General features: G+C 34.6%; 1 protein-coding gene across 3 annotated transcripts in view; it reads left to right on the top strand.

The window, feature by feature from the left end:
- METTL4 (methyltransferase 4, N6-adenosine) overlaps window positions 1-12369 on the top strand; it is a 518759-nt gene that overhangs the window by 503102 nt on the left and 3288 nt on the right. Inside the window, exons 13-18 of one of the 3 annotated variants that reach the window (XR_010837043.1) lie at window positions 2611-2741; window positions 3978-4050; window positions 6168-6204; window positions 6571-6690; window positions 8312-8391; window positions 8763-8825. The gene's annotated coding sequence lies outside the window, so the exon portion shown is untranslated. Of the gene's footprint in view, window positions 1-2610; window positions 2742-3977; window positions 4051-6167; window positions 6205-6516; window positions 6691-8311; window positions 8392-8762; window positions 8826-12369 lie in introns of those variants that run through there. The other 2 variants (XR_010837045.1, XR_010837044.1) reach the window with 2 other exon arrangements.

The following is a 12369-nucleotide window of genomic DNA, read 5'->3' as shown; positions in this document are numbered from 1 at the left end:
GAAAGATGTTTGCCAGGTGCCCCAGTCACCCTAGGGGGCATCCAGCCCTTAAGCCCCTTGATTAACTGTCAATTGTATTGCCTTGAACATGAAGAGCATAAAAATTAGAAGGAAAAGATAAAGGCAATCTTTGACAATAAAACTTGCAATAGAAAACTACTTTTGTTCTTAAGGATTTAGCAATAAATTAAGTTCTTATTCTCTTAAGCTGAACAAGAAATTTGGCTTTCTTTTTTCTCCTGCAGGAGTGGAATGATGATTCATATATAGCAAGTCATCAGGACAAAGCTCGTGTCCTCCTAAATGGAAATCAATTCTGATAACAAAGTCATGTCAGTTTATCCAGAAAGATCCCCTTAGAAGGTATCAATCACAACATCTCGTCTTTATGGAAAAGTTTAATATTTCTTTGAGTTTATATTCTTCATATATAACCTTGTTTATGCGATTTTCCCCAACAGAGGTTTCCAAATGGATAAATTGTGAAGGATGAAACACATTATCAGAATGCACTACTTTTTCCCTGTGATAAATATATATATATATATATACATATATATATATATATACATATATATATATATATCCCTTAAGAGGTGATACACTCAAATCTTGGGAATCAAAAGGAATTTCTGGATGCATTTATCATAAATATCTGAGATTTCAAAAATTATCACAAAGAGTCACAAAAAGGGAAAATCTAGGATATCTAAAGCAGCTCTGCAGGAAGGATCAGACAAGATTCACTGCTCAGGAGAGGCAGGAATGGGTCTTGGTAGAAAGCGTTTCCTGACAGTTTTGTCAAAAGTCGAAGCTCGTTTTGCTCTTCAGGACCTTGGATCATGCCCACTGCTCTTAACTGAAAACAAAGCACAGAACTCTTCAAGTCTTCTTGTTTGGTGGGATATTCTTTTTTTCTTTTTTAATCTTTTTTTAAAAAAATTTTTATTGGAGTATAGTTGATTTACAATGTTGTGTTAGTTTCAGGCATACAGCAGTCAATCAGTTATACATATATCCACTTTTTTTTTTTAAGATTCTTTTCCCTCATAGTCCATTACAAAGTATTGAGTAGAGTCCCCTGTGCTATACAGTAAGTCCTTATTAGTTATCTGTTTTATACATAGTAGTTGTATATGTCAATCCCGACTGGTGGGATATTCTTAAATTCATCTGAACCAAATTGGAATCTCAGAAAGAGAGAAAGAGAGAAAGCAATAACCAGAAAAACATTATTGAAAGCATAATTTCATTTTTGTGTGGAAACTGCAAAAATCACCAGCATGCTTTTGCCAGCAATACCTGTCATAATTGTCCTTAATGTACTTAACTATCATGAAAGAATATGTAAATGAAAGTTCTCATTTTACATTTTAGTTTCTACCTTAGACCATCATGTCGAGTGCCATAATCCCCAAATAGCTGCTTCATAAGATAAATTAAAAATTTTAAAGATGAGTCTTCTGTGCCAAAAGTTTAATTATCTTCCAATCCCCCCTGTCATGAGCAATTAACCCTCTGAACGTATAAAAGCAAGGTTCTCCATACCCCTCTCTCCCTTCACCCTCTCTGTCTGTTGACATTGTCTGATAACCTCTTTTGTGATAGGGATTAACCACATAGTCCAATGGGGCTCCAGTGGTGGAAAAAGGAATACTTTTTTCCTCAATGACTCCTTTATCTTCCCTCAGGGGGACATTCAGTTGTCCAGTTCTCTACTTTTCCTTTGTTTTCATCCCTCATAATTTAGCTAGTTTTCCCTCAGGCAATCATCTTCTCACACAACAGCATCCTCTTGGACCCGTTCCTCATTTCCATCCCCCTCAAACTTCACTCAGGAGAATAAGCACAGAGTTTCTGATGCCCCGCTGTCTGTCCAGAATCTGTTGAGCCTGCTCTTGAGACAGAGAGCCCCCTGGAGACCAGAGGTGCCCTCTAGGACAGTACTGTCCAGAAGAACATTCTGTGATGAAGGATGTGTTCTTTAATATGTATGTGGCTATTGAGCATTTCAAGTAGGTTCATGTGGTGGAATAAATGAATTTTTAATTTTATTCCATTTTTAATTTAAGAAATAAGGACAATTTAATTTGTTTGAAATTTAATTTTGATTAAAGTTTAATTTTAATTAAAGTTGAAATTTAAATTAAAATAAGTAGCCACATGTGGCCTCGCTGCTATCGTATTGGACAGTGCGGCTTAGACTGTGGTCTAAATCCTGAGGGGCAGAAGAAGCTTGTTGTCAGAACTACTTCACGGTCTCATTCTTTACACTGATGATCCCAGGACTGTAGGGAAGTTAGGGCATCTCCCAGGGCAATGCCTTTCCTTTGCTCCTCTGCATCTCATCCACCAAATATTAGCACGGCCGCCACTCAACTGCAAAATGGAGTCAATTCTCTTTGGAGATTTATGCTTCTTTATGTAAACCTTTATCTCTTCTAAACTATTTTAGTCAACTTAGTATTAAGGAAACTTTCAGACACTCTGATCTTCAGTTTATCTTAATAGCTTTTTCTTCCCCCCATTGAAATGTCTAATTGTCACAGCTACCTTCCCCTCTGTTGAAAGGCTTTCTAATTCTCTTGACTTTTTTGTGTGTTTTCTAAGGTCTAGATACAACTGGAAATAACATCAGCAGCATTTGGGAGACCAGGCAACCACAGATGTGGACCTGTGACCTTGCCAGCTAGTGTATGCTCTTCTCTCGTATTTCCAACTTAAGCTACCCACAGCTGAAGGTGAGACCATTCCTAAAGGGTAAGGTTACTGATTTTTATTGACATTGAAAAATCCAAGTATGCATCTTTTATTCTTAAAGGTAACCAGATATACTGGCAAATGTGTATCTGTCATTCAGACTACAATTAGAGAGTCTACATTCTTCTCAAACACGCATTAATCAGTTGCCAAAAATGATAATATTAAGCCGTAGGATGAGTTGCAACATAGTTCAGTAAATCAAATATTATACCAACCACGTTATCTCAGTACAATGTTATTAAATTAGAGATCAACAAGGCAAAGATAACAAAAGAGTCCATATGTTTGGAAATTTGTAAATAGGCATCTCAATAACAGATCAAAGAAGAAATCATATTGGGAATTTTCTTTTTTTGCTAGCTCCAAATCTATTTTAGTTTCTGTCACATTTCCTCAAGTTTAAGGGCTTGCTTTTAAGCTTGGGAGGGCATTTCTAGCGTGGCCTCAGCGTTGCAAGCACAGCATACGTTTAAATATCCTCATGATGATTTCTAGAGCTTTCTTCCTGTGCAGCTGCCTAGACGCTTCTGCCAGCGGAACAGCCACCGACCTCTCTTTCCTCAGTTCTGGACGACAGCTCCCTCTCTGCTTGGGCTCCTGTCCTGTGCTCCCGCTGGAAAATGCCTCCTGGCAGAAAGCTATTCCTGGCTCAGCCGGTTTCTTTCTCTTCTTTTAGGGAACACAATCCTGTGTTACCTGTGGTAAAGTGGCTGAAAATAGTTGGTTTATATATTTGTGTTATTATGTTATAGATTTATTTTTATATAAAAATTCTGTATTTTATCCTGTTTTCTAGCAGTTTGTGTATCCAGTTGCATCACTGCCGAGGCCTTTCCACCTCGGCATGCTGCTCAGGGTCTAGGGCACCTTTCCTCTCACTCCCATCTTGTCCTCCTGTCTTCTCTCCTCCCATCCTGGGCAAGCTAACTAGCCTCCTCAAAGTGCTCAGTCTTTGACAAAAGGGAGAAAGCACCAAATTATTTCAAACTGTCCCTGCTCTCTGTCCAAAACATTGCTGAGTAAAGGTCTTTCAAAATTGCCCGTGTGTGTGTGTGTGTGTGTGTGTGTGTGTGTGTGTGTGTGTGTCTATTGGCAGAGGGCCATATAAAGGGAGAAAAATCTAAATTGAGATTTTAATAAAGTATTCTGGCTAAAAACTCTGTAATTACTGCATTAGTAATTTAATCTCTCTCTCTCTCTCTCTCTCAACACAGAACATTGTTGACTATTATGCGCCTGTCATAATTAATTTTATGTGTCAACTTGACTGTGCCGGAGGATGCCCAGGTATTTGTTTAAACATTATTCTGGGTGTGTCTGTGAGGGACTTTTCTGAATTAGATTAACATTTGAATCAGTAGACAATAAAGCAAATTGGCCTCCTCAATGTTGGGCACCACAGACAATTCATTGAAGGCCTTGATAGAACAGAAAGGCTGAGTCGGGGCAAATTTATTCTCTCTCTGCTTGACTGTCTTCCTGCGGGACATCAGGCATCTCCTGCCTTTGCACTCGGACTTGGAACCATACAATCAGCTCTCCTGGGTCTCCAGTGTGTTAACTGCAGGTCTTGGGACTCTCAGCCTCCATAATCATGTGAGCTAGTTCCTTATAAGAAATCTCTTTAAATATAAATATATAAAACTTCCTATTCCTATAGGTTCTGTTTCTCTGGAGAATTCAGACTGATAGTGTGTCTTATTAAGTGATTTCAATTCCATAAAGTCTTTTTGTCGAATTTACTGTATTCTTAATACTTTGCACAATCTTTTGGGGACTGCTCTGATTCCTTTACTTCACAGTAGAACAGCTGTTGGGAATTTGGGGCAAAGGAGAAGAAGGCAGTTATAAAGGGAGGAGAGCAAGGCTTACAGACTGTCATGTAGATGAGGACCAGGTTGTATCAGAATTGGGAATAGGACATATCACTTTTTCCACCAGTATATCCATCACTTCGGATGAAGAATACATTTCACCAATATCCAAAATCGTAGTCAATGGAGAGAAAAGGCACATGGTGGGAATTCAAACTTCATTCTAGCTACTCAAGAATTTTTGATAAATCACCTTTTCCTTACATGTGAGGTTTTAATACATTCTGTAAATACACGAGATAACATTTTGTGATCTTCATTCATAAATGTGTTAGCTTTCTGAGACATCTCTTTAATTTCCTGAGATGTTACCTGTCTTCACCTCTGTTTATCGAAATCATCTGAGGCTGATCTTAAGTTGTTCTTCCTCGTTGTAGCCAACTTGACTTTGAACTTCTATTTCCATTATAATGGTTGCTTTCCTGAGAATCAATTTTCCCTATAGGCATTTCATATGAGTATTTCTGTTGGTATATCGAGAGAATGTGAGACTGGAATGCAGTAGGGAGAAAAGAAAGGAAATTAGGAAAGAGAATACTTCTTGATATATAGGAGGATTGGGGGAAGAACACACTGGGCTTGTATTATGGGTTGAATGGTGTCCCCCAAAGTTCATTTGCTGAAGTCCTAACCCCTAGCCCTCCAGAATGTGACCTTATTTGGAAATAGGGTCATTGCAGATGTCATTAGTAAAGATGAGGTCAGACTGGAGTAGCGTGGATCCTCAATCCAATATGACTAGGGGGAAGTTTGGACACAGATACGCACACAGAGAGAACACCATGTTAACACGAAGGCAGAAGTCAGGATGAGGCATCTAAAAGCCAAGGAACATCAAAGATTGACAGCAAACCATCAGAAGCTAGGAGAGAGGCATTCTCCCTCACAGACCTCCGAAGGAACCCACTCTGCTGACACCTTGGTCTCAGACTTCTAGTCTCTGAAATTGTGAAACAATGCATTTCTGTTGTTTAAGCCACCAGTTTTTGGTACTTTGTTAGGACAGCCTCAGGAGACCAATATAATTAGAATTAAGAAAACCTTGATTTTTGTCTCAGCATTTCTACTAATTCTGTAATTTGGATAACGTGGATCATCATCTCTGTGTTTTTTTATAGTTTCCTCAGCGAAGAAGTGAAGGAATGTGTTGAATCAACATTTCTGTATTTTTTAAATATAGATACCTCTTTACACTCTTAAAAAGTATTGAAAACCCGCAAAAGTTTTTATGTGGTTTTACATATATCTACATTTGCTATATTAAAAATTAAACTAGGAAATTTAAACAAATATTTATTTATGAATTTATTTTAAAATAAAATCTACATTTAGTACAAGTTAAAATGAATAATATATTTACACTATATTTTTATGAGAACTATACTTTACCAAACAAATAAACTTAGAAGAGTGATATTGTTTTACATTTTTGCAAATCTCTACAATGTCTACCTTATAATACAGCTGAGTTCTTATATCTGCTTCAGCATTTAATCATTTGCAATATGTTGTTTTCATTTAATTTTACAGAGAAAATCCAGACTCACCCACACTTATAGTTGGAAAAGTGAGTATTTTAATGGTTTTTTTGAAAGGGTGTGAATATTCTTGGATTTTACACCAAAACTCATCTTCATTATTTTTTTCTTAAAGGAAAGGTGGGCTATGGAATCTGATATCTTATCAATGACATTTTTGTTCTCTGTTACATTAAAATCCCCTGAGTCATTTTATATGTTGAATGGCTCTCCTGCCTGTGTGAGATTTTGTGTCAAAGTGTTTTGGTCATTTGGAAAATCTTGGCTCACTAAGTTATGCATATGTTCTATAAGCTGACATATTTCACTATTTAATATTAAAAAATCACATTTGTAAATAGGATTTTTAGCTAATGGTATCCCAGAATACTAAAGGTTTCTAAATCATTCTGAAGAACAGTCAACTTCCAGCAGCAGTGACATTCAAAGATGGAAAGAGAGGGGCATGATTCCTCTGTGGAGAAAAGTTTGAAAACTGGACGCAGAATCACTACTAATATTTTGGGGCCCAGCAGGTAAGAGTACAGAGGCCCAGGCTTCTGATGTTTAAATATTTTAAAAATCATCTATCATGTTAGCAAACTGTATAGATCTGTTCTCATAAGTTGATAAATATACCTTCCCTATGAATTCATAAAAATATCTGTGAAAATCCATGGTTTGAATATAATTGAAAATCAGGAAATTATTAAAAAATTACTGAGTCTATTTACTCTGGCCCATGTCTAAAGTTTCTACAGAAAGGTGATTTAGGATGAGTAGTAAAATAAAAGTATACATAATTCATTAATGATTATACACTTATTTCCTGCAGTGGTTTTCCTTGACTATATTTCAGCAAAATGTGAAGAAACTGACCTGCTAAGATAGTAGCAACTGGAATTGTCAATAAGATTTTTAAAACAATTTTTAGGTTTGGAAATAAACCATTATTTTACATAGTTCAAAACATTGTAACAGGGTCAAACGTGTTATATCATCCTAACCAAAGAAATTACTACAAATTATTTTAATTTTATTGCATAAATTTCTATTACTTATGTTGTGATTTTTACTATTTTTAAAGCAATATATAGATCCACAAAGCATTCTTTAAGTTTTTATTCTTAAAAAAATTACAATGCTGAGATAATAAAAATAAAACAAAAATAGCATCTTGTAGCTTCACTTGTTCAAATCTTTTTTTAAAATTTAAATCTTTTTAAAAAATTGAAACTATATTTGTCTGTATAGCTGGAAAATAATCTTTATTGATTCCAAGTAAATTGCACATGTCTTTTACTTTATTGTTGTGAAAATTATTTTGTTTTATTTTTCTAATTTATTTAAATTTGATTGGGATGGCACTTTTGTTGCATAGTTATGTAGTCTCTTTACAGTTAGGAAATTTTTGTGTCAAAAACTTTTAACTAGTATTTAAAAAATCATATTAAAAGTTAGAGTAAAACTTGAATCTGCTCGGCTTTTTTTGGTTTGTTTTATAAACATATTAACAGCAAGAAATATTTTATAAAAATAACTCTGGATAACACACATTCAATCATTTCATTTTTGCCAAACTCCACAACTTTTCTTTTTTTGAGGATCTTCTATTATTTTGTAAAACTATTCTAATATATCTCACACCTTGTCTAAAATCTAATTGGTTTAATAGCACTTAATTGAGAATGATTATAAGGTCAATTTGACATGTGTTTTGTAAAGATGTTCTTATTTTTCTAAATTGTATTGGCTACTCTTTAACCTTTTAATTAAAATAAATTTTTGAATCGGAATGTAAATTTCCAAAAACAAAATAAAAAGCCTTTAGGAGTATTGATTTTGACTGTGTTAAATCTACAGAAAAACTTGGGAAGAATGAACATCTTTATAAACTATGAAAAAAGTATATTTATCCATTAATCTAGGTCTTCTTTACTTTATCTTAGTAACTTTATGTAGTTTTTTCTGTAAAGGTAATTCTCATCTTTTGTTAGATTTATTTCAAGGTATTTGACTTTTTGGATTCAACTGTAAATGGTATAATTTTAGTATTTATTTTTCTACTTATTTGTAGCTGGTAAATAAGAGTTTGATTTATTTTTGCATATGGAACTAATATCCAAGCATCCTTCCTAAACTCACCCCTTAATTCAGACAGTTTGAATGGAAGTCATGGTAGCAGACATCCTGATGGTCTTACTGATCACAGTGGAATGGTTTCAAAATTTCAATAGGTATGTTTTCCACAGTTTTCTTGGAAGATACTTACTGTCAGATTAGGGCTGTGCTCTTCTATTTTTAGTTTAGTAAAAGATTTTATAAGATTATTAATGAATGTTGAATTTGTCACATGTTTTCTATAAGCATATTGACATTATCATAAGATATTGATATTTTATTTTGTTAATGGCATAAATCACAGTGATTTTTGAATATTACCAGAAGTTTTCAGCCCTGGCCAAGGAAACAAACAAACCAAAACCAAAGTCGATCATTATATATGATCATTTTTATATTTAACTCTATTCTATTTGCTAGTGTTTTATTTAGAGAATTCTGAGTCCATGTTAAGAAGAGTTTGGCATGTGTTTTCCCTTTCTTGTAGTGTCTTTGTCAGACTTTGGCATCTGGGTAATACTGGCTTCATAACATGAGGTGGAAGGTATGTTCTCTTTATACAGTGCAGGAGATCTTGTGTTACATTGTGTTTTTTTCTTTCTTAAATATTTGGGAGAATTTACCAGTATCTGGGCCTGAGATTTTCTTTTTAAAGGTTGATTACAGGTTCAATATCTTTACTAGATATAAGACTCTTCTATTTTTACCTAGTGTCAGTTGAAAATATGTTTTACTATGATTTTTTCATATTTCATCTAAATTTTCAAATTTATTGACAGAACTTTTTCATAACTTCATATATATATGTATGTAGAATTTTAGAAAATATCTGTACAATCTTTAGTGATATTCTCTTTCTAAACGTTTGGTGTTGAATATTTGTGCCTTATTTTTTTCCCTTGATCAGTCCTGTGACCAGTTTATTAAGCCAATTATTGGCTCTGTTGATTTATTTTTTGTTGATTTCCATTTTATTGATTTATTGTATTTCTTTTGTTTTCCTTCTTAACTTTCTTTGGATAGAACTTTCCAATCTCTTTCTAGCTCCTTGAAATTAATTTTCAGATGGTTGATTTTCAGTTTTTGTTATTTAATACAATACATTTTTCTCTAAAGACAACATTAGCTTCATCCCACACATTTTGACTTGCTATATATTAATTTTCCCTAAGTCCAAACATTTGAAATTTCATTTTGATTTGTTCTCTGACCTATGGGTTATTTTGAATATATTACGTAATTTCCATACATTTGTGGGTTTTCTAGTTTCCTTTATACTATTAATTTTTAGCTTAAATCCACTGACATCAGAGATATGTTTTATTTCACTTCTTTGAAATTTATTGAGACTTGCTTTATAGTTTCATATATGAAAAGTTCCTGCAAGTGTTCCATGTGTGCTTGATAGTAATATATATTGTGCAGCTGTTGGGTTCTGTATAAATTATTTAATGTTTAAATATTCTATGTCTTTGTTGATATTTTTGCCTGTTCATTATATCAGTTACTGAGAAATCTGTGCCAAGATTCCCTTCTGTATTTGGCAATTTATCTTTACCTCTTTTAAAATGTTTGCTCTATGCAGTTGGATGCTACACATGTAGATGCACACAAACATTTATCTTCCTACAGAATAGACCATTTTACAAATTTCCTTTATCTGTCAAGGTCACACTGGTAGTTGTTGGCAGAACTGAGACTAGAAATACAATCGTTAAAAAAGAGGAAACAAAACAAAAAACAAAACAAAACAAACAAAAAAAGAGAGAGAAAAGAGGCCCCAAATGGAGTTACTTGTTCTAAGCCCCATGTAAGCAAACCAAGACTTAATACCCAAACTAATTGCATTTTCAACCTCTCCCAGGAATGTTTTCTTAAACCAGTTAATCTGAAATTTCCTAGTCAGGCATAGTGAGGCAATCTGCCTGATAGACTCTTTCTATCACCCAAAGGAAAATGAGATAGTCCACTGTTTCCTCATCACTGCCCACTTCTGACTATGAAACTCTCATATTTTGTACAGTTCTTTGGAGCTCCTTTCTATTTTCTACATGGGATGCTTCCCTATTCATGAATCATTGAAAAAAGCCAGTTAGATCCTCAAGTTTACTCAGTTGAATTTTACTTTTTAACATAATCCATAGCAATCATGAAGTATTTATTTAGCACTGTCTGTAGTAGCAGTGGGTCTGGTTCTGAGATCCAAGCTGATTCAAGCCTCTGTCAGATAACGTCTTAGCCTTAAGGAAGACCAATACCATCATTATAGGGCATCTTTTTTTGACAGGAATTTTTCCTAATCTTCATATCAAGGGGAGAAGATAGCCAAGATGAACTAATTAACAATTTAGACGAGATGAATTAGAAAGCCTTAGTTTAAAAGGTGTGCCTTTTCTGCTTATTGAATGAACTACTTACATTTATGTTTTCTCTTACTCTGGAAAAGTCAGAGTAATAAAAAAATAGAGCTTTGCATTAACAACTAGACAATACTGATGAGTTGTAAATATAGTTTCAAATATTAAACTGTAGATAAATTTTTACCCCAACTATAATTTTCTTTTTTCTATGGAAGGTATTATAAATATTTAATCCTTTGATAATTGCAAATTGTTTTGTGATAAAGCGTTTAGCCACTCATTCAAATATATCGAGCACCTACCTTGGGTGAAATTATCCTATGATCCCATTCTCTCCAGATATAAACAATCCTATTAACTTTATTTTAAGATCACAGAAAGGTTGCAGACTATATTTTACAGTTGTAAAAGATAAAAACACCCAGATATTATAAAACTGACTCGGCAAAAACTTCCTTCTTATGGAGACAAAAATAGTTAATTTCTCATCCCTGATGGAAAAAAAGTTATAGGTGTTTCCCAATTACATTTAGCCTCTTAGCTACTTGCATGAACATGAGTAGAAAATGAGAAGCATAGACTCAGCAAAACTAGTTATAATGAGAACACAACTAGAAATAGAACATTTTTTGGGGGGTGATAGCAAAAATATATAGAAATATGCAAAAAAATGCCTATAAAAAGTCTATATTTATTTAAAAATATAGAATCTCTAAATCATCTAATGACATAATAGCAAATATTGAGCAGAAGTAATATAAGAAAAATGGTAATTATTAATTTACAGATGGCCTTATCTCTAGTAGGCTGAGACCACCATGGCTTGGGAACAGGAGTGTAACTCCATATGCTGGAACCCATTCCAGATGGCACAGCGAAACTACCAGAGAATACATTTCAATAATCATTGATGCTGTAAGAATAACACTTCAAGAATTTGAGATTCACTTTCATTTCCATGCATCAGCATCATTCTCTCATAAGGCCTTTAAGGCATATCTAACAGCCAGGATTTAGAGAAACAAATTGCACTAGATTCTCTCTTCGAAATTAAATATTCAAGCATGAAGGCCGTAGAGTCATCTATGACCATGACTTAAAATGAACAAATATATGCAAGGCACATTTTTAGGCATCTTAGGAGAAAAATAAAGTTAAAATGCATGGCACATGTTGCTATATTCTGGTGGCCAAACATTACTAAAGAAAATGACATGGGCTTCCCTGGTGGCGCAGTGGTTAAGAATCCACCTGCCAATGCAGGGGACACGGGCTCAAGCCCTGGTCCAGGAAGATCCCACATGCTGCGGGGCAACTAGGCCTGTGCTCCACAACTACAGAGCCTGCACTCTAGAGCCCGCGAGCCACAACTACTGAGCCCATGTGCCACAACTACTGAAGCCCGTGCGCCTAGAGCCCATGGTGCTCTGCAACAAGAGAAGCCACTGCAATGAGAAGTCCACACACCACAACAAAGAGTAGCCCTGCTCACTGCAACTAGAGAAAGCCCACACACAGCAACGAAGACCCAATGCAGCCAAAAATAAATTAAAAAAAAAAAAAAAAGACATGACTGGGAAATTCCTTTGAGAAAAAAAAGAAAGAAAATGACATAACAGTACAGATATGTGTACAAATTTATGCTTTCCAATCTCGATCTGGTCCACCGTGCAACATGGCAGCCTTTTATAGATTTCTATTCCATTTGCTTTCTTTTTCCTACACGGACAATTC

This window comes from Kogia breviceps, chromosome 15 (genome assembly GCF_026419965.1).
Source record: "Kogia breviceps isolate mKogBre1 chromosome 15, mKogBre1 haplotype 1, whole genome shotgun sequence".
NCBI classification, from domain to species: Eukaryota; Metazoa; Chordata; class Mammalia; order Artiodactyla; family Physeteridae; genus Kogia; species Kogia breviceps.
The sequence above is the reverse complement of the archived record's forward strand: the minus strand, read 5'-3'. Positions and strand labels throughout refer to the sequence as shown.